At 44.8% G+C, this 25,461-nt stretch overlaps 1 long non-coding RNA gene across 1 annotated transcript; it reads right to left on the bottom strand.

Moving 5' to 3' along the window:
- Window positions 1-3,373: 3,373 nt before the first annotated feature.
- On the bottom strand, window positions 3,374-14,208 carry LOC139042271 (uncharacterized). The gene is made up of 3 exons (XR_011498801.1): window positions 14,043-14,208; window positions 7,250-7,397; window positions 3,374-7,060 (listed from the first exon to the last, which is right to left on the bottom strand). It is a non-coding gene; the product is annotated as an uncharacterized lncRNA (long non-coding RNA).
- Between the last annotated feature and the right edge of the window lie 11,253 nt (window positions 14,209-25,461).

The following is a 25,461-nucleotide window of genomic DNA, read 5'->3' as shown; positions in this document are numbered from 1 at the left end:
CTTGTTCCTCAGTGACTCCATAGGGATAACTGCTTGGTTTATATGGAAAATGAGAGTCACATGCATAGATGACAAAAATACAGCATAAGCAACAATGATGTTGACCCTTTTCATCCAATCTGATGAAAATATTGTTGTCAAACAGAAGGGCACTTTTATTTATTTAACCCTGCCATGTGACAGATAACACGCCAGATGCGTTCCTTTACGTAACTTGCACTTTCTAAATTAATTAAAGAAATGCTGTAAAAATAAACCCAAAAATGTGTGATAGCTCCAATACAATAGAAGTTTATTTCTCATTCACAGCAAGTCTAGCATGGCACCCCTAATGAGTGACGGAGGGTTCTGCCAAGCACAATTGGGGGAGCCCAGCATCCTTCCGTCTTGTGGCTCCACCATCTTCAACATGTGGCTTCCAAGCTCTCTGTGCTCTTCTCCGTCAAGGGAAAGAACGCGAAGGTTTGTCCGTGGGAGGTTTTTTGATGAGCCAGGCCTAGAAGTAGACACATCTCTTCTGCTTACATTGGGTTGATGAGAACTAATCACAGATGCACTCCCAGACGCAAATGCTTGGCCCAAGCTGCGCAGCTCCAAGCAACAACTCCTCCCCACTATAGGAGAGAATCAAGAATCTCTGATGGACAGCTGGTCATCTCTGCCACACCATCCCAACATTATTATCCCCATTTTACAGATGAGGAGACTGATATACAAAGTCCAGGGTCACGTAGCTAGTAAAGGCAGAGCTGGAATTTAAACCCGCATCTGTCTTACAGCAAAGCCTATGCTTATTCCACTCCACCAAATTAAACCATACAGGAAAATAAAACCTAATCGGGAACAGAAACTTCGGAGAAAATAATCAGTCATTTTCCCCAAGACTCAAGTTGGAGAACTGGTTTTAGAACACCTAGTTCTAAGTGTTTTTTTAAAGTCTGATGTGTGGAGTCCTGAGCCATATTGACCCTGGAACTAAGAAAGCAGAGCTAGATTCATCTCCTTTAAAAGCAATGGCAGAGATTACTACCCAATTTTGCAAATGATGAAACGGAGGCTCAGAGAGGTTAAGTGACTTGCTTAAGGTCATACTGCTAAGTGAGCCCCAGGCAGGACTGGAACCTAGTCTTCTCACTCTAAGCCAAGGGCATAATCCTCACTCTCCTCCTCTGCCTCCTCATTGGGACTTTCCACACCACAGCTGGAAATGACGTCAGAGACCATCACACTCTCCTTCCTGAAAGCCTACTTACAGCGCCTGTTACCTATTCTCTAAATCTAGGAAGATGGGTGTTTGGAAGAGCCTACTCTCCCTTTCCCTAAATGGCCCAAAAGTGAAAAGATTGACGACGCCACCAATGTAGAGGTCAAGAGAATCTTCATCAATTCATGGGGGAGAAGGACAAAACTCCTCAAAGGTAAGGAGTACATACTATTTTATTTATATCCTCAAGGCCTAATGTAGTACCTAAAAATCTAAGGGCTGTGCAATAAAGACCTACTAGGTGGATGCCCGTACGGATGAGTAAATGAACGCGTTCTCCATTTTCCCACCAAGAACTAGGAATCAAGATGACCTCCAGGCAGAGACAGACAGGGAAAAATAAATCTCTTCTATTTATCTATTGGCTTTTGAGTTATAACTTATTGAATTACTATATTTGTCTTTTCTGTAGTCATTATAATATTCTTAACTTTTCATAATCTATTTAGAATTAATATTGTACATTTTCACGCAAAATGTTAAAACTTTGCAACTATATGGTCCATTTGCCATCTCTCCCCATCTTTCACGCTGTAGTTGATATATATATTACATCTGCTATGTTATAAACCCCACGAGAAAATGGTAGAATTTATACTTTAAATGTCATGTGTATTTTAAAGAAATTAAGCAAGAAAAAATAGTGTTTATTTACTCGAGATATTTACCATTTTTAATTCTCTTCATTCTGTCCTGAAGATTCACTTTTCCATCTGGTGTCATTTCCTTTCAATCTAAAGAACTTCCTTTAGCATTTGTAGTAGTGTGGGCTGGCAATGAACTCAGTTTTCTTTTAGCTAAAAATATCTTTATTTTGCCTTCACCCTTGGAAGATATTTTCACTGGATATAAATTTGGGGTGGACAGGTTTTGCAGGGCTTTTTAATCACTTTGAAAACGGCCTTCCATTATTTTCTTGCCTCCATCAAATCATCGTCTCCCTATATATAATGTGTCCTTTTACTCTGATTGCTTTCCAGATTTTCTCTTTATCTTTTGGTTTTTCATAGTTTGACTATGATATGCTAAGGCATGGTTTTCCTCATACTTACCCTGTTTGGGGTTCGCTGAGATTCTTGAATGTATAAATTTGTTTTTCGTCCAATTTGGAAAATATTTGCTCATTATTTCTTCAAATATTTTTTCTGCACCATTCTCTCTCCTCTTTTGGAACTCCAGTCAAACGTATGTTAGACATTTTGATGTTGTCTCACAGGTACTTGAGGTTCTATTTGTTTTGTTTGTTTTCATCTTTCTATTCTTAAGGTTGGATAATTTATTGATCTATCTTCAAGTTCACGGACTCTTTCTGTGTCATCTCCATTCTGCTTTTAAGTCCATTCGGTGAATTTTTACTTCAAATATTTTATTCTTAATTTCTATTTGGTCCTTTTTAACAGTTTCTATTTCTCCAGTGAGATTTTTACATTTTATCATTTATTTCAAGCATATTTTCTCTTCTGTTAATGAGCATAATTATAATAACTACTTTAAAATCCTTATCTACTAATTCCAACATTTAGGTCAAGAAGGGGTCAGTCTTCCCTGGTTGTCTTTTCTCTTGAAAATAGATCATATTTTTCTAGCTCTTTCTATGCTGAGTAGTTTGGGATTATATTCTGGATATTGTGAATGTTGTGTTGTGGGTACTCTGAATTCCGTTACATTCTGCTGAAGAGTGTTAAGTTGTTGTTGTTGTTGTTGTTGTTGTTGTTATAACAACAATTAAGGCCATTAAATTGGTTGGATTCAAATTGCAAATTCTGTCTCTTGAGAGGCAGCTCAAATCTCAGTTCAATTCTTCTATTTTTAGCTGGGCTGCTTGGATTTTGCCCCATGCGTGCTTGAACCAGAGATTTGGGTGGAGTTTATATTTAGCAGCTGTGGTTGCCCAAAACTCTGTCATCTAGTTCTTTAGGCCAGAAAGACTACAAGTTTTCTACAGGACTTTGAGCTGCCCCACGTGGTGCTGACTTCAGCTAAAGACCATAATAAGTGGGAAACTTATCCCATCCTATTCCCTTCTTCCAAGTGTCAGTTGTGCCTCCAGGTTTTGAATTTTGTCTAGGGCTGACACTTATTGTCTGTTTAGAGAGGGTTAGTTGCATAGGAGCCTTCTTGGCCATACCAGAAGCAGAACTCTCCCAAAATATGTTGAGAAGAAAATAAGTCAGATGTTTTAATGAGACCACCCCTCATAGTTCTTTGTCCTACTACATTTCACAACACTTCACAAAACTTTCAAAGGTGAAAGAGGTGTGTTTGAGCGGGAGTGTGGAAGGAACAGAACCCAACTATAAGTTCAGACCTTGCTGGATCTTTAACATTCAACATGACAGCATCTTTATCATGTCAACAAGCATTTATTGGGCATCCATTATGTGCCAAACATGGAATTTTCCATCAGGGCTTTTAATAGATAGTAGATGTCAAAGTTCTTCCAACTCTGATTAATATGAATATATAAGTTGTCCTGTACCACCTGAGGTATAATTAATAATAACATGTACTATTTTGAGTGCCAAATGTGTGCCATGCACTGACTCTAATCTTCACAAGAATTCAGCAATTTTGTCATCTCTATTTTACATGATCAGTGTTATGAAGTGGAAAATAATCAGATGTTAGAGTTATATGGGCCGAGGTTTGAATCGTAACTTTGACTTCAGCGAAATGACCACATCCTAAGGCAAATTGCTTAACATCGATGAGCCTCAGTTAACTTACCTATAAACTGAGCATTCAAAGTTGTCATAATGATAGGAAATCACAGGAAGAGAACACCTAATAGAGAAGCTGGCTCACAGTAGCTACTATTCTTTTTACAAATGAGAATACTTAAGATTAGAAAGTTTAAATAACTTGCTCACAGTCAGGAAGTTATTTTGCCACCTAATAAGTGTCATAACTGGGTTTCAACCTCGTGTCTATGCACTTTCTTTCCAGTTGGCTGCATTATCTCCATAATAACCACCAATTATTGAGTGCCTATTATGTCCAAGAACTATATTGGCACTTTACAGGTCTAGAGAGAACCCTGAACCTAACCAAAAAATAAAAAGTACAAAACCCTCAAATTAGGCAAATATTTCCCCTCATGGAATCATTAAAATTATATGTCTTTAAGGTAAATTCTTACTAGCCCAGAGTTAAGGTCTTCCCTTGGGGGAAGCACTTTCTCCTGATGGAGTTGCTATGTACCCCAAAATCCCAGAGGAAGACACACTGGCTGTGCTCCTGGAGAGGCAGAGGTTCTGTAAATGGCTGCCTGGTACCCACTTTATTCAGGAAGACAGTTAGATGACTCAAAGAGGTGGAGGAGAGAGTGAAGTTTGGACAGAGGAATATTTAAGGCCCCCTCAAACCAATGACAGAGTCAACAACCCTCTGCTCCCTTCTGTGCATAGAAGACAGTCAAGCTGAATATCATTCACACATTTTATGTCTTGCATTCAATCAAATTCTGAGCTATAACAAAATTTCCTTTTTCAAGCCTGTCATTGGTGGGTTCAAGATTCTTGAGCAGTATATACAGACCTCCTACACCCCCAGTTATTTAAAGTTATCATTCAATTCACTTAAAAGCAATTGTCTAATCTGTTGGCCAGACATCTCTCCTATATAGGATAACATATTGTATTATTTCTGTTTATTATCTCATAATTGTTGACTTACATGTTGGTGTTAAATTTTAGTCACATTGTCAGATTTACTGATATATCTATTCATGCATTTATTTGTTCCACAAATAATTATCAAATGCCTGCCTGTGTCAGACACAGAAACTGGAGATATGCATACTAGTGTTTCATGATCTCTATCACAGCCCAATACAGCAGACAGGGCCCTGGCTCTGAAGTCAGAGATCTGAACTCAAGCTCTGCCCCCTTTATTTACTAAACGAAAGACCTTAGTTAAGTCATTTAACTTGAAAAAAATCTCAATTTGCACACCTGTAAAGTGGGGATAATTTACCTGACATCTCTAACTAACAGAGTCTTTCAAGGTTCAAATAAAGTTATATGAACAAAAGCATTAAAATTATAAAATAGTACATAAATGTAAGCTATCACTATAATTAAATATTATGTATCATTTATATTTATTGCTATTTGCTCCCTTCACTATACATTCCTAATAATTTTCATGGACAGAAGCTTTTGTTGCTAGTATTGTAATAAGTAAGCACTACATCATCATAAAAAAGATTTGCATGGAGCAGTAGTGGGTAAAAAGGTAAAGGAATTATTTGAAGATAGCACACTTTTGCCAAATGCTTTCATTTGTTTTATTCATCAAATAAAGGCAACCCAGCCTTCTCGGAGCTTGCAATACAGTCACAAATACAGAGACTAGCCATTTAATCATCGATTTGATTAGTGTTAGTAAAGAAGAATTATGAGATGCTGTAGGAGCCCAGAACAAACAGAGGGTCCCAGGAGAAAGGAGGAAGGCCCCATTGAGAAAATCATCCCAAAATGAGCTCTGAAGGATAAATATTAGTTAGCCAAGCAGGGAGGGAAATAGGAAGAGTGCTCCCACAGAGAAAGTAGGATGTTTGAAAGACCAGAATCAAGGGACAGCATAGCTGACTTTAGGATTTGAAATAAACCCAAGATATCAGGATTGGAGAGAACCAAGATCAGAGAGGCATGAGACCAGCCTGATGACACTAGCAGAGGTCACCTCATGCCTGGTCTTCCAGCGCACATTAGGAGTTTGGGTTCATGAAAAGTCATTGAAGGATTTTAAGGAGGAGTGATATTATCATATTTCCATTTTTATAATGTAACTTTGACAATGGAATGGGAAATAGATCTGAAGGGGCAGGAGTAAGAATAAGAAAGCCAGTTAGGAACCTATCGCAATGATCCAAGGAAGAGATAACGGTGTCTGTACTAAGCTGGTGGCAATAGAGAGAAGTGTCTAAGTCTAAAATATTTAAGAGGTATAAGTGACTAGAGTTAGAGAAAGACTGGATGTGTGGCAGTGAAGGAAAGAGAGAACTCAAGAATAATTTCAGGTTTCTGGTTTGAACAACTGGGTCTGACAATGATATTTAGCACAAGAGAGAACGGTAGAAGGAGCAGGTTTGAGGGGGAAGATAATGAGGTGAGTTTTGAAGACGTTAGATTTGAGATGCCTGTGGCAGAAACTGCTAATTGTCCTCTCCACAGTCATTCTGGGGGCTGAGGGGTGAGAGGAAGGTGCAAAGAACCATGATCTGACTAGTCAGTTGGATAAACTTTGTCTTTGTGCCTCAGGTCATTTAAACAGATTTGCTTAATTTCTTATCCTTCTAGCAAGGATTGAAAAAGCCCAGGGCCTTCTATTTTTCACTTTTGCAACAAAATGCCTCAGCTTTAACTGACTGCAAGGCCACTCTCCCTAGCTTAGCTTGCAACTAGGTATGGTCACCCAGGTTGGGTGTGTAAGTGCCATGTGCTGCGTCACTTTTGTAAAAGGGGCCTGGTCGCCTTCAGCTTCCTCTTCCCCTTCATGCATGCTGGAACACAGTGCTGTTGAGACATATGCCACTCTGTGAAAGAGGACAGTACCCTAGATGGTGAAGCAGCAAGGTAGAAAAACCAAAGTCTCTGGACACCTTTGTGGAACAGACCTCCCCAGACTCTGCACGGTGGTGTGAAAGAGCATAAATTTCTGTCTTCCTTGAGCCACTGTATTTTGCATTCTCTTTGTTATAGCAAAGTAGCCGAACGGAGCTGTCTAGTACGAAGTTGGACAGAGAGTTGCAGGAGAGTTGAAGAGTCTTCACCGCATAAAAGGCTATTGAAGCTGTGGCAGAGGGAGAAAACAGAGTGAGAAAGCAGAGACTTAGTCAAAACCCTAAGGACCCCAACGGAAGGGTCGGGTACCAAACCCCAAGCTGATGAAGCAAACTAAGAAGTGACCAGAAATGTGAGCAGACCCCAGGAGATTGGGATATTCCAGAAGGGAGTGGCCAGTGCTGGGGAGGGAACTCACAACAAGTGTCTGGTTGATTTAGTGTCTTGGAGCTCGTTGGGGTCCTTGGGGAGAGACTTCATGACATGGAGGAGAGCAGAAGCTATACCCAAGTGGACTGAGAGGCCACAGAAGTGATGAGTATACCAGAGTCATTCAGAAAGCATGGCTGGAAAGAGAAAGAAAGAGGCAGTTAATGGAGAGATGATGGCAGAGGCAGCATTTTTTAAGATGGAAGAAATCTGGACATATTTAAGTACTAAAGACAAAGGAAAGCATGAACGTAAGTCATAGTTTTAGGTCACAAGAAGGTGAGAAAGGATGGAATGATCTAGAGCAAACTGGAGGAAGTGGCCACGGAGAGAAGGAAAAATCATGGCTTCTATTTTCACAGAAGGAAAAGAGTTGACGTAACCACCCTTCTGTTCCACTACTCTGAGTCCAGGTTCACAACCCCTTTTTATCATCACATTAGACAAGCCAGTTACCAGACCAGTCAAGTGCGACTAATAAGAGTTTTTGAATAAACATTTATAGTAATGATCTAATTTTTGCAGAGTTTTGAAGCCAACCTAATTAGTAGATACTGGATGGCAAACTGTCTGCATTTTGTTGTATGTATTAATATGTCTATACAATATATCTGCAAATCCCAATTAGAAAGTTAGAATAAGAGCCCCTTGAAGGCAAGAATTTTATATAATCTTTGTCTGAATCCCGAGTACTTGATGGGTGCTCAATACAGATCTCAGGATTCAGCCAAATTAAAACTAGACTTGACAAAACAATTCTTTTTCTTTACCAAAGGATTCACCACATGGTATCTTCAAACAGCAAGTAACCCTGGTACAGTTTTTAAAATTCAGATAAAAACTTACATTCAAATTTTAGAGATAAATACATTCAGCCTTTTTCATTACTACGTAGAATCTAGCCACTCCAGTATTTTAGGGACATATTTATCAAGTAAAACCAAGAACTCAGATCCCATCAAAAATCAGTGAGATGAGGTACAGCCATGGGAGAAGACGTCAGTGGCACAAAAATCTCTGAATTTTGAAAGCTAGGAGGTCGGGGTTGGAGGGAGGGAGATCCGAGGAGCCTAACCTGACCAGCCAGTTGGGTAACCTTTGTCCCTGTGAGTCAGATCATTTTAATAGATTTACTCAATTTCTTATCATTCTATCGTGGGTTGACAAAACCCAGGACCTGCCTATTTATCTTGCCCCTGGGGTGAGTTTCTCTTTGAGGCCAAGAAGTGATTATGGGAAGGAAATATGCAGCTATACACACTCTGGCGCCAGTTTCTACTAAAGCTCTAAAACTCACCCTACCATGTCCTTGGTTTCTGAATTATTAGTCTGTTCACCCTCTTTGCCCCCTGTCAGAAGATGTAACTAAGACACACTGACAGTTCCTGGAGAGCTGTGTTTCTCTCTTCTGGGTCACTGCAAGTAACCCTCGAGAACAGGGCTCGGACTGTCTGGATGATGACAATCCCAGCCTTCAGTCTTTATCTGCCTTCGGGAAGAGAATAGACAAGCGACTGGGAGCATAGAAACATCAGACTCGAGTGAGAGACGAGCCAGTCCCATCCTTTCACTTTGTAGACGAGGAGACTGAGACCTAAGACGGGAAAGCAATTTGCCCGACATCACAGTCAGCAGAGGGCTGACACAGGCACCAGATCTCCCGGCTCCTGGTCCAAGGTTCCCCTTAGAGACCTCCAAAGTAAGACATTATCCCTTTTTCAAACATTGGTCCCAGCCATTTCTATCTTTTTCACACGGGTCAGGGAGGAGAAGAATGCACACATCTCTGTCCATATGCCCTGTTTCTTTTAAAGATTTTATTTTTCCCTTTTCTCCCCAAGCCCCCCAGTACACAGTTGTATATATATATATATATATATATATATTTTAGTTGTGGGTTCTTCTAGTTGTGGCATGTGGGATGCCGCCTCAGCATGGCTTGATGAGCAGTGCCGCGTCCTTGCCCAGGATCCGAACCAGAGAGACCCTGGGCCGCAGAAGCGGAGCACGCCAACTTAACCACTCGGCCTCAGGGCCAGCCCCCACCCTATTTCTTTCTAACAGAAGAATTCAGTTGTGGCAGGATCTGCCCCTGAGCCACACACACTTTCCCTCTTTATGTCCCATTGTTTTATGCAAAAGCCCCCCAGGAGGTCATGGAGACTTGAAAACTCACCTTAGGGTATCGCCTTACTTAGCATCTTCACAGCACCCTCACCCTTCATCTAAAAAAATCGTTCCCATATAGCAAATCTCTCTGGGCTCCCTATTCCATTTTGCAAATTCGTCCTCTCAAAGCAAAGCATCTAGGCCTTCGAGGTCCACCCAAGCCACAAGCATGCCTTGGAGACAGACAGGGAGCAAAGCTAATCCTCAGAAGCAAGAGTCACGCCTCCAGGGCCCCTTGTATGTCTTCCAAGCATTTGCACACCTACATTTATACATGCACAAGCATGCAAACACACGCGCACACATGTGGCAGCCACGTAAGCCAAAACGAAATAAAAGGCCCACGCAGGAGAGAAGAAAATGTCCCCTTTATATCTGCAGGCTGCCTCCAGCAAAAGCATTCCTAAACACGATAGGTTAAATATATTGCTGCCATTACACTCTACAAGAAACACATTCCATAAAAACGAAGGTGCTGTAAATTATACAAATATGATGCTAACAAGCCAGGAAACGCGCCGCTAATGAGGTCAGCTACAGAACTCCCGCAGCGCTGCAAATCATGTGCCAATCCTGCGTGCGAGGTACAGGAACGGCATTGGGTCAGCGTTTTCCGAGTGCGTTTGTAACCTGCTGTTTGGTGTATGGTTACACAGGTAGATAAAAAGCCTCCGCTTCTCCCCCCACAGCACCCCCCCCAACTTTGTTTATGTGTCAAATATCCAAGTCACCAGACGAGCATGCTCTGCATTAATGTACCTGACTATTATGCCTATTGTTCTCCTGCTCAGAGTAGAGAATTAGTCACTCAGATGTGTAAATATTGGTTACAGTTTTGAAGCATGCAAGCTTTGTGCTTCTATCAGCCCCATTCCTAGAGGAATTATGCATGCTGTTGGCACCGGGTTTTGTACACACTGTATTTGCTAAAGCTCTAAAAATCAAATAAACATGTTCTCGGCTCCTGAATTATTAGTCCATTCACCATCTTTCCCCGTTAGGGGGGGAAACAATAAACACGCCGAAATGTGGCATTTAGGAACTGCAACAAGATTTCTGCTTGGCATTTACAAGTTGGAGAACAATCGAAACACCCTTCCTGTGCCTTTGTCACCCAGCCTTCAGCACAGAGAGCCAAGATGTCTTTGAAATCGCTCCTGACCTCTCAGCAAATTTGACCTTCACCCAGGGTCCATGAGCAGCCTCCATTTCTGGACATGTGTGAGATATGGGGGTTGGTGTTGCTCCCAGAGATGAGGGCAGAGAGGGGGTCAAAAATCTAGGCATCGAAGACACCTGTGCCACCCAAATTCAGAGGCTGGAGCCATGTCTGTTACAACACCCGGCTTTCCCCTCTGAGAGTTCCCAACTCTATTTCCTGCTCTTGGCTGGGTGAGTACAGCCCCAAGGCAGGGCGTAAGGGGCATTGCTCAGAATGGTTAGATTCACCCAATATGCCGAAGAGCCCCCAGTCTGGCAGCCACTTGGAAGACAAGAGGGCCGCCAATTTTATAGGCCAATCCCATAGTTTCTTGGCACACTTTTTTCCATACCAGGATCCAGGGCAATTAAGGTTTAAAGCCATTGAGGGTAAGTGTATAGAAAAGTAAGAAGTTTAACCAGAGAATGTAAGTGAACATTCAGCAGATAAACATGATCACAAAAATATCTCCTACATCCCCCAACGCTAAGCAAGGTATTTACGGTACAGCTTCTGTTTAGAGCCACCAGCAGGAGTGGGAGGTAGTTTTGTTCTGAACCGCCTGCCCTGCTCTACTCTCTGACACCTGTTTATACTCCATCGCGAAGGTTTTATTGCGTCTGTTCTCCCCAGTCTAGGGGCCCCGCCGTGGATCTATTTGTATACACATATCACAGGTTTTGGAAATAACTTCAGCACATAAATGCCATTATTTCCAACAGAGTTGGTGTAAACCATATTTACTACTCAAACATTCAGCTAAAAATCGAGCTGCGAGGAAACAGTAGCAGCAGCAGCAACAACAACAGCAAAGAAATCAGTGACAGCTACAAACCACAACTGCAAATCAAACAAATTCGTAAAGTGGCCTTGAGGTGGGAAGCACAAAGCAAAGACTTTGCAAGATGGCAGGCAGTGGCGGCACTCAACGCATTTGAAGGAAAATTGAATTAGTAATTCCCTGCTCTAAATTAAATACAGACTACATGTGGGGAGAGTACAGGGATGTCAAAAGTGGAGGGGAAGGTACAGAGGAGAGGACACAGCGAGAAGCACTCGTTTTTCTCACTACCGTAAAAATCTCAACAGTCTATGTGATCACAGGCTAGGGGATCTCAGGTCTATACAGAGAGCGCTGGAGCTGTCACTGACATTCAACAGCTATCCAGCTTCATCCAAACAAGAGGAGACATCAAATGGGCAAGAGCCCCATAAGTCAAGACTCTCCCTTCCTTTGGAGGTGTGAACTGTCTTGCTTACTATTCCAATCAAGAAAGATAAAGCCACAACTCCAGACCCACACTCGCACCCCATTTATGTCTTTGACAAGCATTTACTACACACCAATGATGTGTTTGCCCCGGAAAGGACAGAAATATATGTAAGACATTTTAGTCTAATAGGGGAATAGGAAATATTAGATTACAAAATGATGCAATGTTAAATGGGAAAACGACAATAGCTCTTTAGAAAAAAAGTCTAAAAAGCAGTGTATGGTTGATGACCAAGGGAGAAAGTGATATGGGCTATAAGTGCTGACCAGGTCCAAGTGGAGAGAGCACTACAGGCTGCGGTGATCCAAGAAGGCTGCAAGGAGGAGGTGGTCTTTAAAGGGAGACAGGACTGAGCTGAGCAATATAGAGAGAGAAGCAGAATCAATCAGGAGAATTGTTGGGGGTGAAGGCCAGGAGGTGGGAACAAACATGGCGTGTTTGGGAATCTCAAGTGACTTGGACCGATACGCAGGTTTACAGAGGGGGAATAGAAGCAGGCAAAGTTGGAAAGGGTTTTTGTCCCTGTTGAACACTAACCAAGTTAATGTTGGAGATTTGGTCGTGGTTGAAAATCACCTGCAATGAACACAAGGCAGCCTTCCATAGAAGGAAAACCCATATTCGCATGCGGTATTCTACATAAATTTACATCTAGGCGGAGGGAGTAGATGCAGAAATAGACACACGGCTGTGTGTGGAAGAGAGTGACTGTGTCTGTCTGCGGCCCGTGTGTGTGTGCACACGCTAACACACGTACACCGGGGTCTTTTATGCCCCGTCCCTCCCGGAAAGGACTGAACCAGCATAGCGGACTTACCAACAGCCCTGCTTCCTCTCAGGCAAAATGTGTGTGTTTGCGGGGAAGCGGGGGAGGCCAGGGGGAGAGGGAGACTGAGATATGGTTCTTCCAGGCCAGCAGAAGGTACTTGAACTCTGTGGGAAGGTCGGCTGCTTGTAATAGGGATGAGTTGAGAACCGCCATAACCCAGAGCAGACAAAGTGTGAAATATGCATTTTTCTCTTTCATTTTACACCATTTTTATGAGACCTCTGTGTAGATGCAACGAGCAAAGCCCTTGGCTCGAGCCCTGCAGGGTTGGCAGATTTATTACTGAATAAAAAAAATGAAAAGAGTTCAGCTGTCTGGCCAGGTAGAAGGGATTATCTCTACTTGAAAGAAACCAGACCAAAAAAAGACTTGCTCTGGCGGACAGAAGGACCCCTGCTCTGCCCAAAGCTGTGTGCCCGCCGCTCCGGCTGAAACCTCTACGGACCCTTAAAATGGTTCTTCATCTCAGTGCCAGCCTGGTTTGGGAAACCAAACTGTCTCTCAGGAGCACCATCCCTGGCTCTCTTGGTGGCAACCCTCCCAATGCCTGTCCTACCAGGGCAAAATTGCCACCTGGTGCGACCGATCAGTCTTCCACCAACCACCGAGGAGTTGGGCATAGGCCTGGAAAACAGCTCCCCGCTGGAGCCCATGGGGGACCTGGGTCTGGAGCAGCAAATCATCACCAGAGTTCCAGGCTCCCAGAGAAGCCCCAGGTCAAGAACACTTGTACTCACAACCCTTCCCCACCCGGGGCTCAGTCCAGAATCAGCCCAGCCTTGAGTTGAAGACCTGATCCCCTTTTCACAAATAGGAAGGCCATCAGAATACCAAAAACGGATCATTAGAATTTATAAAATGCTCTCCCACTCACACTGTCTCATTTGACCAATTTTCCATTTTAATAGACTTTACTAAACTCTTGCTCTGGGCCGGGCACTGGGCATATAAAGGGGATAAAGATGGAGCCCCTCCCCTGGGAACGCCACTCACAGACCACCAGGCTGTCCTCTCCCAGCCCCCACTCAGGTAGGTATTATTTTAATGTCCATTGGATAGTTGAGGAAAGTGGGGCTCAAAGCAATTAATTACTGTCCCAGGTCCCCAGAGCCAGCGAAGGAGAACTCCATACCTGGGAGCCAGCTCACGGAACCGCATCCTACAGGCTCCACACCCCCTGGGCGGTTCTCCAGAGCCTCTGCTTCCTGTCCTTGCCTCACCTCACCCACCATGCCAGAACACACCTTCTCTCAGTTCTCTTCTCCGGGAAGCTGAATTGCTCCCTGCCTTTCTCGAACGCCGAACTTACCCAGAGGAGAAGACGACCTTCGGATCACCCACTCTCCCACTCCCCAGTGCCTGGGCCATTGTCTTGCCCCGGGTTCTTGCCGCTTGCTTGCATTGGCCATGGAGAGCTGGTTGATTCTTTCCACCTCTGTCTAAACTTTCCACTCCCTAGTGCTTGCCTGCCCCGTTGAAACTGAACCCCAGAAGTGCCCAGCTGGAGCTTCTTCGCCAAGATCACTGTGAATGAAGAAGCCACGCCAGCACCTGGCCTCTCATCAGCCCAACCCCCAGACCTGCCTCTCTTGCGTGGTCCTGTCACCTTACATGACCTCCCCTCCTGGCCCCAGCCTTCGACTCCGTGTCCCACAACTCTCCCCTTACTCCAGCCCCCAAAGAAGTAGGGGTTCGTGCTTGCAAAGTGCCATGAGGAGGAAAAGAGCCAAGCACTTCCCATCCACAGGAAGAAAGCAATTTTAATTGAAAAATGAAATCACAGATTACATGCAAATCTTTGTTGGCAAATTTCAATTACCACCAAATTAAATGCATAGCTAAGCTGAGCATCTTCGGGACACTCCAGTTAATGTTATCCCGGCAAGCAGAGGTGACAGGAGAGGTGTCCTCCTGCAGAATGAGGCCCTGGAAAGAATCCAGGGACCTCGGGCTCCAGCCACCAGGGGCCCCCACATTCAGATCTTTAACAAGGTTATCTCATCTGGGAAGTGGGCAAATACAGCAGGAAAAGGAAGGAGTTCCAACTGTTTTACCCATTCAGCTTCCTGTCTTTCAAAAAAGCTGGCATCAGCAAAGGAAAAATTAGAAAATAGTCTAGTAGCAACAATATTAAAAATTACCCCCCAAAAAATGACCTCGTCTTTCCCTTTTATTTTATAAATGAGAACACGGAGGTGCAGAGCACTCGTCCATCAAGCCGAGGCAGCCAGCTGCAGAGCTGAGACAAGAACACAGATTCCATCACAGCCAGCACAGGATTTTGCTCCTAGATGGTCTAGTTAACCCTAAGGAACAGGGTCCTCCCTCCGCTGGGGGCGGGATGATCACGCTGTCTCCACACCGCTGGTTATTGTTTCGTTCTCACACTCTACTCTGTCTTAGTGACTGTGTCAGGTATTTTGCTCACTGCCACATGCCATTCAGTCCATTCGACATGCGTGTACTGAGTGCTTACAGCGCACCAGCACAGCAGTAGGCACGGGGACTCCAAAACCAGAAAGCCACATACTCTGGTGTTCCTCACCACCACGATGGCATCCTGCAAGCGCTGTGTCTCGCGGAGGGAGCGGACGTGGCCACCCCCGGCCTGAGACCGGTTTATTCTCTCCAACCAGACAGTAAGCGCCTTAAGGAGAGAACTATGATCATTGGTCGGTACATCTCCACCTCTGGGTCCAACACGCTTTAGAACCCCCCTAATGTAGATTAATGGAAAGTAATCCATATTGGGAAGAAAACTCTAATATCATGACAGTTGCTGCTCAGAAAAAGTGGGGATATCCTGTGAAGTTTTACCCTGAATTGCCAGGAGGTGTTCCTAGATGTCTTTCCTCCAACAGGAAGCTTCTGATCACTACAAGCTTGTTTCCAAGTGGCTAGAAGACGCCAAGGAGGATTCAGTGAAGCAACAGTCATGCTCATTGCAGCATCTGCCCTGCCCTGGTGCACCCAGGCTCTCGCCTAATGTCAGACCCCGGGACCTTCTGTACACCTGGGGGAAAGAACACAGCGGAGATTGTGATTTGGCGGCCTGTCCCCAGGATAGAAAGCCAAACAGCTCTGTGAGTTGGAACAGCCGCCATATCCAGCACCCCATCCTGAGTCTGATGAGAAAAGCCAGGAAGAGTGTGACAGGCCTGGGCTGGTGGGGGGGAAAGTCCCCCTCAACAGGGCCTGGGGCCCCAGCGAGGGCGGCTCTCTCTCCGACTCCACCTTTGCAGAGCATGTGGGTTCTCGTGGCCTTATCTGCCAGATGGCTCCCGGAGGGGATGATTTATTAGGTGCAGAAAGCTCACTGATAAATTTTACTGCAAGTCCCCGCAGAAGACTGGGGGTAGCAACAGCCCAGCGCAGGCAGCTCTAATGGAAAGTGCCGTCACCAAAGAGCAAAGCATTATTTATGACTGTCTGTAATGCCGTGCGGGGGAAATTCATCATCGCCTCCCGGCTCTGTGCATGTGGGGACAGCAGCACTGGGGGAGGGGGCAGCCCAGGACAGGTGGGGAACAGTCAGAGCCTCTCTGGGAATGTGCCAGTGGAGAGCAAGGTCATATTTTCCCTGAGTGACCCAGCTCCCCTTGTCAAGCACTGACCTACAAGTCCCCTCAGAGTCCCCCCACCAACAATCCCCAACCTCCACCCCCTCCACCCACCAAAACAGAGAGAAGACAGAGAGGATGGCATTTTCTTGTTCTCTGTGTGGAGCACAGACCCTTACCTGCCGGCACAGTTGAAGACAGTCCTTCCCAGAAGCAGAGATCTGGACCAAATGACCCCTCCAGTCCCCATCAAGCTCAAAGCTAGAAAGGGGATATTCTCCCAGTTCGCAGAACTGCTGAAGAAATGGAGGCTTGGCGCAAGACTGAGCCAGCTATGGTCACTAGGCAGTCAGGGCCAAGGAGCGCATGAGGCTGGAGTCCCTGGTGGGCCCTGAAGCATTTTCCTTCCTGACATAGAGCAGGGCCCTATGGTGGCGCCCTTCCACACAGATGTCCCGTGCCTGTAGCTCATGGAGACATCTGGAGGTCACCTTATCCTAGCCCACCCCCCTCCCACAATGTCAACAGTGAGGCTCCAATCTCTCTACTTCCTTTTGGCGTACAGAGAGTACAGTAGTCATGGATTACCGTGTGCCTCACGTTTGAATTATTTATGTCTAAGTCTGCCTCTGTTATCAAATTAAGTGCTCCTTGAGGGCAGGGGCTGTATCCTATTCATTTTTATTCTCATCTCAGCAGCAAGCCGAGCTCAGCAGTAAGCACGCTTGATACTAAAGTTTCCCTGGCAGACTTCAGATAAAGTGGGATTGTGGCCTCATGTGTTCTTATGCACCTGTCACCAGGCTGGCATTCACAGCATTTCAAAGCAGTGTCCCCACCCGTGCGTCCATCAGCATAGGAGAATGGAAAGAGCACTGGATTAAGAGTTAGGAGGGATGGGTTCTAGTGGGCAGCAACTCCGAACATTCTTTGAGTACTGAACATGGTCCAAGTCAGATTTCACCGCTAACACAATGATTCAACTTGGGAAACTCAGCTTACTTCTGCATGCCTTGGTGGGCTGGGGAGCAAAGGAAAGATAAAGTCTGCCCAACCTAACTTACGGGGCTGCCATGAGAACGTGAGTATGGTGAGAAGCAGGAGACCTGAGTTCTTGGAAGGGAGGGAAGAACTGTATCCAGTGGTTCTCTACGCTAAGAACTATGCTGAGGTGCTTGGTGTGCGTTCTCTCATATAAATACCTTCACAACAGTTCCACGGAGTCAGTTTTATTCCTGTAGAACATGGTATCAACTTCTTCACCAACTGGCTGGGTGTCCTTGAGTTGAGTCATTTTCCTCCTCAGGGCCTTTTTTCTCACCTGGGAAATAAAGGAGTTGGAGTAGATGCTCAATAAGTTCCCTGCCACTTCAAATCCCTGTGAAGCACATAGGCATGCTGTCACCCAAGCAACGCAGGCAGTTCTAGCCCATGGGAAGGGCAGGTGACTGATCAGCATTTCCAAGAGGAATAAGCTATGCATGAAGGGGGGCTACTTAAATTTTTGCATAAATATCTGGGATTTAAATTCACCCCGATAGTAAATATCAAAGAATATGATACCAGAACCCTCTATGACTGTCTCCTCAGTAGAGAAGAGTTTGACAACTTCAGGCCCAGGAAGGAGGCAGGCCAAAAGAGGTCAGGGGATCAGGAGAAGCCTCAGGAGACAGGTCTCCAGTGTTGTCCACCCTCTACCCATCCTGAACTGGCGAGGACACTGGCAATGATGCCCTGACAAGGCCCCGTCAGTCTCTTTGCCAGCTCCATGGCTGACATTATAGATCAAGAAGACAACTTCATGGCCTTTAGTCCAAGAGATTTGCATGGACACTGAGGACCAGAGAGGCAAAATGACTTGCCCAAGATAACAGAGCTACCTGGAAACCAAATCTCTTAACCATTGATCAGTGCTTATCCATACTCTGGATGATAGTCAGTCAAGTGGGTACTGGGCGGGTCCTCTCCACGTGATCTCCCCAGAACAGACTCCACAGGAGGAGCATCCAGGGTGTTCCAGGGAAAGTCACATGTATAAGGATCACATTGGTCATTCTTTTTTTCTTTTTAATAACAATGGTAAAGTGAAGCATTTCAGCTTTTCAAAAATATGGCTTTGGGGCATAAGATCAATCCTAATACAGTTTAACAAACTTTATTTATACAAAAGTAGACAAATAAAAGCCCTAATACTAAAGTTGATGAATTTTGATCAAGCCAATGAGAATACCAGAGTTTCACAGGCCACTCTTATTGTGATTAGGCAGCGCCCTTCTCAGCTCTGACTTTGCATTAATGATGGCTCTTGGTTTCGGTTCCAGCAATTTCACAGAACAGGATATTTCTTGGAAACAGCAGTTGGAGTGTAGTAAATAAGAATAAAAGATTTGGAGTTAGAAAGCCGTAGGTTCAAGACTCACATCCATATCCTGTGTCATCAATGCAAGTTACTTAACTTTTCTGAGCCTCGGTTTCTTCTTCTGGGGACAATAATAATTTCTTCATAAGATTATTTTAAGGACTGCATTAGACAATGCATATATAATCCTGCTGAAGCTCCCAGCCCAGAATAGATGCAGAACATATGGTATTTATTATTTTGACTATAACATTCCGAAAGTCAAGTAGACTCAAACATTGACCAGATAATCAGAAATTTTAAGATGGTCTGTTTTCTTGGTCAACATAAACTGCTTTCTTCTCTCTCAGTTCCTCTTAAAACCAAGCCCAAATGATAATATGGATGCATGATAAGTCAGATAAATCCTAAAGATTGATCTCCATAAAGCGTGACTTATGCTCATCCAAATGACCAATCCCTTTGGAAATTGAGACTTCATTTCCACATTCCAAATGACCACAGTTTTTTAGTACCTGGAATACCATGCAATGTAAGGTAGCTCAGCCATGGAAAACACATATAGTGTTTTTGGCCAACCATCCAATGACGTAGACAAGGGCAAAAGCGTTCCTATCATTTAAGTCTCCAGCTCCCAAACAGGTTTATGGGCTGGTCTCCGGTACAATACAGAAGAATTACTCAGAGTATTTGGTAGACATGCTGATTTCCAGGCACCAAGACCAGAAATTCTGATTTAGTCTAAAATGAGGCCCAGGAATCTGCATTATAAATAAGCAAGAGATTCAGATGTACATCCAGGTTGAGAACCATTGATCTAAGCCAATGGTTATTTTTCTATGTATATTTTATTATACTTTCTCACATATTTTCTATCTCTTTGAACTTGATATTTGTACCATTAAGTCACAGGGAGATTGGGAGAAAAGGCTGAGAATATCTTTATCCTGGTCTCATAGAACCACCGGCAACTTCCATTTACATTTTGAGATTCTCACTGCACTAGATATTATAAAAATTTCTCCCTGCTTTCAGACAATCTTTGGGTTTCATTAAAATATACTTAGTATTAAGATACTAGTAAAGTTTAAAATATTTTAAAAACTGAAACTGACAAATAGGATTCATCTGATGTAGGACAACCAGCTGATTGGCTGGGGCTGCCTGGGACCCTGGGGCTCTCTGAGGAGAACGCAGCTCAGGGAGAAGGTGTGCTGGGTTCTACGAGTGATGTCTGGCATGGACACAGTCAACAGAAGGTCAGAAAGACGTCATTTCCTTCCAGCTCCACTTCAAAGTATATTACCTCTAAAGGAGAATGAGTATTCAAAATTGATTAAAAGTGATATTTATATTTAAAATTTCCACTCATACTTCAGCCAAGAGCTTGTTTTCCATTCTGGTTATTTTCCTAACTAAACTGAAGGTGCATTCAGAAATCTGTGTCCAGATAAAGTGGGAAACAATCTGAACTAAGACCAGAAAATTCTAAGAGCCACTGAACCTTGTGGACGAGTGGACACCAAGCAGCACTTCCCTTCTCCCACCCCAGAATGCGAGATGCTGGTTTTTGTGGTTCCTCCCCATGTGTCTCATCAAGGACAGACTGCAATGTGAATTAAGGAACGGCTCTTGGCGCTCCGTTTCCTATCACCCTGCCCTCCCTTGAACTAGTCCTTCTATCCTAAATGGCCTTCCCCACCCACTACTATGTTTTTCTTGCAACCCTACCAATCATTTAAGGTCCAAATGAAAACCTACCTCCTAACAAAAGACTTGACGCTCCCAGTTGGAATATTCTTCCATAACACTTAGTGACTTTATAGCAGTGCTCCTGACCATCCGCCTTGTTATTCTAGGTAATGGTGTGTTTGTCTACCTCTCGCCCTCATCTGTGAGCCCGTGGAGAGTAGAGATGGAATCATATTTGCCATCAGAGCCTCTCAACCCCCAGCGTGGTGAGCTGCCCTTGTAAGCACTCAATTGTATTGAACCGAAAAGACAGCTAGGCTTTGTTTTTTGTTTTGTTTTATAAAACTAAGAAAGAAAATGAGGTAGGAAGTGAATCATGCAAGGAAAAGTCTTCTTTGTGTTTTAGACTCTTCTCGATGTATGTGTGTGCAGAGAAGCCTGCAAGAGAAAATGCCCAAACCGTTCATCCTCCAAGACACTCCCCCTGCTTCTTCAGACGATGCCCAAGGAGCACCGGCGCTGGGTGGCCCCTGACTGAGGCATGCTTGAGGAGGTTTGGTTTCTGGGAAGACTCTTACCACCCTGTAGAGTGCACAGGCTCTGCTGCGAGGCATATCCAGCAGGGACTGGCAGAACAACTAACGACCCTTTCTGAAGCCAGCGCTTGCGTGGAGAGGCGGTCAGCAGAGCTGCCTGGGGCCCACGCATCCAGCCCCTTAGCAGCCTTCCCAAGCGCCAAGACAGCAGAGCAGCTGACTGTGCAGAGAGAGATTTGCTGCCATCAGTCCGGGCCCAGTACGCCTCTCCACCCCGCGGCTAACAAGCGAGCAGGCCAGGGAGGTGGGAGGGAGGAGGGAGACCGGGATTTGCCAACAAACCGGTGCTGAGTCTGAGACGTCAGCAGCCACTTCAGAACCTGGGGTTGCTGACCAGCCTTCCAGAAGTTGTTTGTTTCCTCCTGGGCAGTGTGCCCACAACATGAGTACGGCCCCTAAATCAGCTGGGGTTCCTTGATAATGATCCTGGGGCCAACCAGTGGGACTTCCCATGGCACAGATAACCCAGGAGATGGGAGGAACAGAGCTCACACACATCATTTGGCTTTTTCCCTAACAATCACTTCTTGTAAAATTATAGAATTGTAAAGTTCATAAGTATCTACATGATCATATAGTCCAGGCTCTTCATTTTACAGATGAGGAAACTGAGACCCAGACATGCCCAGGGATTTGCTCAAAGGTCTCCATCTCGTTAGTGGCAGAGAGGGGGCTGAAGCCAGGCTGTCTGCTCTCCAGTCCAACATTATTTCCAACACAAGCTTCAAAACACACGAATTACTGATTACCAGCTTTTACTCAACCCAGGTAAGAAAACACGTGATTTCTGACAAGGCACTGATTACAATGATAAAGCTTTCCAAATGTTGTTCTCTACTTTTCCTTTGAGTTCTCAAAATCCTGCTGGATAGACAGTTTAGGTTTGCTCAGGAGAGAAAATTAATGAAGAAACAGAACCAACATTTATTGCACGCTTATGTCCCATCCATAGTGCTAGGCACCTATGTAGGTTATCACATTGAATGTTCACCCAAATCCAGAAAGGAGGCATTAATCCCCCTTCTGTTATAAAGGAGGAAATGAAGCCTCAGAAATGTGAAGTGATTGGCCCGAGAAGCAAAGCTAATCAATAGCAAAACTAGGATTCAAACTCAGATCTCCTGATTCCTACGCAAGTGTCTTTCCACCGTTCCATGACACCGCCCTCTTGGGATTGTGTGCTCTTGGGGCCCTATGATAGACATCGTCCTATATGCCAAATGAGAGCCAACGCATGGCAAGGGGGCAAAGTCAGGGCCAGGTCACCGTGGTGATTCCCACAGGTCCTGCCGCCCCTCCTGCGCTCTCCCAGGAGAAGGTCCTGTGTCCCACCTTGAACCACGTCCTCTGAGGTATCCAGCCTCTGAGTGGCTATAAATTATCCTCGAGCACCATCCCTCTGCTGCAGGTGGAGGGAGAGGAATACGCAGCAGAGGAGGCAGAGGGCTTCCTCCTGGCCACAACCCAAAGGAGGAGTGTCCTCACAGAGGCACAGAGAGGAGAGGACTGTACTCAGTGTTTAGTTTCAGTGGGTCCCCCTGCCTTCCTCGCAAGGGTGCTATAAGGACAAATGAAGTAATATACCTGAAGTGTTTTGAGAGCTTTCTAAGTGCAACATAAATATAACAGCGGAGCTGCTGATGCTGATACCAACAATAACAACGGTGAGGATGGGACTATATCCATGGTCATAAGTTAAGGGAATATTTAAAATGAGAAAACTCCACCAAAATCAATCCACTGAACTTTATTTAGAAGAGAGGCTGCTAATAAAAATATTAGGGGAATGTGAACTCTTGGGAAATAATGATGATTTTCTTCTACTAAAAGGCTCATCAGATCCATTTCCAAAGTACAGTTCAGTCATTTGTGGGCTGTTTGCCACTCAGTGCAAGAGGTTCTCTATAAAAAGAGAGAGAGAAGAAGGAGCCATCCCCACTGTGTGCTGAAGCCATGGGTTTTGCAGATACAACCGGCCTGTATTTCTAGAGCCATTGCCAGCTATTTCTATTCGCCAAGGGGGCTGGCACTGGGGAAGCGTCTGCCTTTGATTTTCTTCCTTCTTCTCTCATCCCCCACCCCCATCAGCAGCTGCTGAATAGCTTGCGTTTAGAGTCATCAATACTGGAGCGATAATGTGCTGGTACTGTCTTTCTCAGAGTTGGGGTAGGTCACCCTCCAAAGATAAATCTACCCAAGGATGAGAACCCAACATGGAATGGAGATGGAGTACCCATCTCAGCAGCTAACAGAACACTCCCATGTAGTGTAGCTCATGTAGATCTGATCCGTATTGGCTCAGATTACCCTGTTTAGGGAAGTGGTGGATGGGGAAATTAAAATTTCAGACTAGGGGAAACAATGGCGCTAGGAAGAGACGTAACAAGTAGGAACAAAACCCCAAGGGGTATGGGGCAATGAAGAACTGGGCAAAAGAGGAGGAGAATCCCATCGCAGACCCAAGCAGCAATGGATCCCCGTCATCCCCTTCTTCAGGTCTGTCAAGGAAATGGAAATGGAGAGATGGCTGCTCTAATGCCACTTCAAGGCTGGAATGTTGAAACTTCCTGATGCTAACCATGAGCATCGTCAGGAGACAAAAATCGCCAACAGCATTTTGGAACTTGCTGAGGCAACTTAATTCTGAGTTCTTAGAAACATCTCCAAAAACAGCGTGGAGAAGTGGACTCCAAGGGCAGTCGAACTCTGAGATTGGCTGCAAAAGGAAATTCGTCACCATTAATTTCCTTAAAGGACAGTATTTGCCACTGAGAAAGGCTGAGCAAGGAGGCCATGTGGAGTAACACTGGCTGTTCATATTGGCGTGCCTGTGCTCTTGGGTTCACACAGCTGTGGGCTGGAGCCACCCTGGTTGGTCCTAGGATGAACACAGGGCAGTTTCCTGTGCACAGAGGGGGCTAAATCACAACAGGCAAACCTGAGGCTCCCCATCCGGGCTCTGGCACACCCTGAATGTGCCATCTCCTAGTACTCACAGCAAGAGAGTTTCCACGACACCTCTCCTTAGTTAACACCCTGATTCAGCTCAAAAATTAGTGAAAAATTGTCACCAATTTTATCAATTCTCAGAAAGCAAAAAATGATCTGTCCACAGGCAGTGACAGGCCACCTCCAAACATTGGATTCAGTGCAAAGGCGTTTCTGACTTTGAGATAGCTAAGAAACATGCAGGTACCTCTGTGTTTTCCCTACTGGTAATTTAAAATGTCGTGTTTATATTAAAACACAGGTGTGTTATGATAGAATATATGAAACAGGGATGAATTTTCAACAGTAAACACTAAGCTTCAAACATCTAACACTAGCTCTGAGATATTTCAGGCCATGCCATCCCTGGGGCCTCTCGTCCACCCCTTTCTGCCTTTACTTGAGTGAAAAGGTTTCAAAAGCACCATTCTGCGTTGGGTTCCCTTCTGGCTGGTCCACTCTTTAGCTAAGGGGTTCAGTTCAGTCATCTGTAGAATGAAGTTTTAAAACCTTTTGAGTCTGGACATAGTCCATAGACATGTGGTTCTAGAACTTTTTCCCCAAAAGCCTTCAAGGACAGAAGAGCCACACATCATTCAGGATGAGTGGACTGGAATCTCCATGTTGCAGGAAAATATAATCCCTCCTTCCAAGAGACTCTTAGCCCTGCTAGTGTATACTGTTTCTTCGGCCCTACGGCAGACTGTCAGTACACAGTGATCAGTAGCTCCATTCTCTTCCCTCTTTCCTATTCTCTTCATCTAAATAATGCTCCTTGCTTCCACCTCACCCTATCCCAACAAGATGTTAGGATCTGCATCTAGAAGAAAAAGAGGCCATTCTCTCTCCAGTTTCATCATCACAAAAACCAAACACTTTCCAAAGGCATCCATGTGCAGGCACCACCGTGCCCATCCTGCCAGAGAGGACCCTGCCACCTTACTCTATGCCCCGCATCCCCTTACTGGTAAATCCAATGTCTACGTCTGTCATGGAGTGGGAAAGACAGGGCATCAGTCGCCACACCAGCCTCTAGTTTCAACCAGAAGCATAGCTTTTGGACCTGATCATCAAAGAGAACCCTTCCATCCCCCAACGAGGCAGAGTGAGAGATACCCGAATTGTGCAAACGCTGTTCCCACACATGATAATTCAGCGTGATAGTGGGGGATGCCTTGTTTCCTTAGCACAAATGCAGTCTCTGGTCTAAAAGCATGTCAACCAAATCCAAGGCCACTTCATCTCTATCTGCGCAGGCCTCCACCAGGGTGGTAATTTGGCCTTTGGCTAAACAGCAGACTCCCCAGGCACTGTGGGTTTTCAGATTAGAACATGACCTAAGAGCCATTCTTGGCTGACGTTCAGTCCATTCCAAATTTCGCTGGGATTCTGACCTCATTCTGAGCTGTCCGGCTCATTCTCCTGGGAAGTGAGGACTATTTGACCAAACACTCCTGGACTCAGAAACGTTTTTTAATAAAAGAAGGAAGCTTTTAAAAGAATGCTTGATAATATTTGGATCCACTGCAAATT

Source organism: Equus asinus, chromosome 27 (genome assembly GCF_041296235.1).
Source record: "Equus asinus isolate D_3611 breed Donkey chromosome 27, EquAss-T2T_v2, whole genome shotgun sequence".
NCBI lineage: Eukaryota > Metazoa > Chordata > Mammalia > Perissodactyla > Equidae > Equus > Equus asinus.
The sequence above is the reverse complement of the archived record's forward strand: the minus strand, read 5'-3'. Positions and strand labels throughout refer to the sequence as shown.